At 41.3% G+C, this 2,223-nt stretch overlaps 1 non-coding gene across 1 annotated transcript; it reads left to right on the top strand.

Moving 5' to 3' along the window:
• The first annotated feature begins 1,186 nt into the window (after positions 1–1,186).
• trnag-ucc (transfer RNA glycine (anticodon UCC)) lies at positions 1,187–1,258 on the top strand. Its single transcript has one exon. It is a non-coding gene; the product is annotated as a tRNA-Gly (tRNA).
• The last annotated feature ends 965 nt before the right edge of the window (positions 1,259–2,223 follow it).

The raw sequence follows: 2,223 nt of genomic DNA, 5'->3' as shown, positions 1-2,223 counted from the left end.
TCCAGCCTCCTGCTTGTCTACCTTGTTTACCTAAGAGCAGAGGAGACTGAGGGGGGACATAATTGAGACGTATAAAATGATGAGGGGCATAGATTGGGCAGACAGGAAGAAACCTTTGCTCTTGATGAAAGGATCAATGACTAGGAGGCAGAGTTTTAAGGAAAGGGGCAGAAGGTTGAGAGGACATGGGGAAGATATTTTTCATACAGAGGGTGGAAGGAATCAGTCACCCTTTAACAGTGGGAGAAGTAGAAATCCTCATAACATTGAAAAAGTGTTTAGATGTGCTGATGATGCCAAGGCATGCAAGGTTATTGGCCAAGTTTTGGAAAATGTAATTAGAACAGCCAGGTGGTTGTTTTTGACCAGCGCAGACAGGGTGGGCTGAAGGGCCTTTTTCTGTGCTGTGGATCTCTCTGACTCTAAAACAACATCGTTATCAGTTGGACCCAGAGAAAGTGGAAACAAAAATTTAGTACATAGTGGAAAATCATTGACTGAACCCAGTCAAATCAGCTGGAGTTCACTGTAGAGTTAATTCCTAAAGCATCATAAAAGCAAAATACTGCGCATGCTGAAAATCTGAAACAAGCACAGAAAATGTTGGAGAAATTCAGCAGGTCTGGTAGCATCTGACAGACTTCCACTTCTGTCAAAAGTATCAAAAATAACATTTTTAATCATTTGAAGAAGGGTGATACTTGAAACATGACCTCTGTTTCTCTGTCCATGAGTGCTGCCAGATCTGCTGAGATTCTCCAGTATTCTCTGCGTTTCAGTTCCTAAACCAGATGTGCAGTAAATGCTGGCCTAGTCAGTGACTCCAACATCCTTTTAATGAATAAAATAAGTCTCTCTTTTCAGCAATTTTCAGTAATGTTCCTTAGTTTAATATAACTGTATATTTTGATTCAAACATAGTTGGCTAATCAGCATGTTTCTCCAGTCCTGTCCTTGAAGCCTATGCTACAGATTAATACCACAGAGTGGCGCTGTTGAGCAACAGTTGGTTCAGTTTGTGATTTATTTGCAACTATGGAGATTAAATATTAGGATTAGAAATAGTGGACAATCATACACAGAAAATACATGCTTGTTTGAAAGGATGAGTTTTGTGTACTATAAGGGAACAGACTGGATGGCATTAGTTTTGGCTCAGTGAATATATTATAGTATATCAAACATTGTGATGGTGGTATAGTGGTGAGCATAGCTGCCTTCCAAGCAGTTGACCCAGGTTTGATTCCTGGCTGTCACACGTTTATACACTGAATGCACTGAAGGAAAACTCTATCATGGGCTAACCACGTGGAACAGGAATTCTCCAAGTTTACTTCCTATCCAGATGGAGCTCGATCGAATATTAATGAAGAGAGTGTGAAGGTCCATTGGCCTGAGTCACAAAATTTAGGGAACCGAAAGCATTGATCATGTTTCCTGTTTTGTTTATAACCCAGTGGTACATCATGGTGGAATCTGTGAACAGTATGGATGAAACAAGGGCTCTGCAAATAAGTAACGATTTTCATTAGATATCAAGGTGAGCAGGAAGAGAGTACTGAATGATTTTACAAAGGAAGCTGTGTGGGATCTCATCATTTAAATCTAATCTGGAGTCGTCTCTCAGGTGCTGATTTGATCTCCTGCCCATTTCCAACAGTTTCCATTTCAAAGGATTATCTATGTCACAGAAACAGGCCATTCTGCCCATTTAATGGATCCCTGCCAGTGTTTGTGCTGCACAGAAATCCTTCCCCATCAAGAATCATAATTCAATTTTGTCAGTACATCCTTTACTAAGCATCCTATCCTTCCCTAGGATGGAAATGTGAAATACTAATGGTGGCCATAGGTTTCAGGTGAGAGGGGGGAAGTTTAAGGGAGATGTGTGAGGAAAGTTTTTTACACAGAGGGTGATGGGTGCCTGGAAAGCACTGCCGGGGAGGTGGTAAAAGCACATACATTACCCGGGTTTAAGAGGGATTTAGACAGACACATAAACAGACAGGGAATAGAGGAATATGAACTGTGTAAAGGCAGATGGGATTAGCTTAGAATGGTAGAATTATAGAATCCCTACAGCATGGGAACAGGCCCTTCAGCTCAAGCTGACCTCCGAAGAGGAACCCATTTCCCCTGACTAATGCACCTAACCTACACATCCCTGAACACTATGGGCAACTTAGCAAGACAATTCATCTAACCTGCATATCTTTGGATTGT

Source organism: Chiloscyllium plagiosum, unplaced genomic scaffold (assembly GCF_037043375.1).
Source record: "Chiloscyllium plagiosum isolate Xiang-an unplaced genomic scaffold, Cpla_swu_hap1 HiC_scaffold_26, whole genome shotgun sequence".
NCBI classification, from domain to species: Eukaryota; Metazoa; Chordata; class Chondrichthyes; order Orectolobiformes; family Hemiscylliidae; genus Chiloscyllium; species Chiloscyllium plagiosum.
Note: the sequence above shows the minus strand (reverse complement) of the source record. Positions and strands in the feature narration are given on the sequence as shown.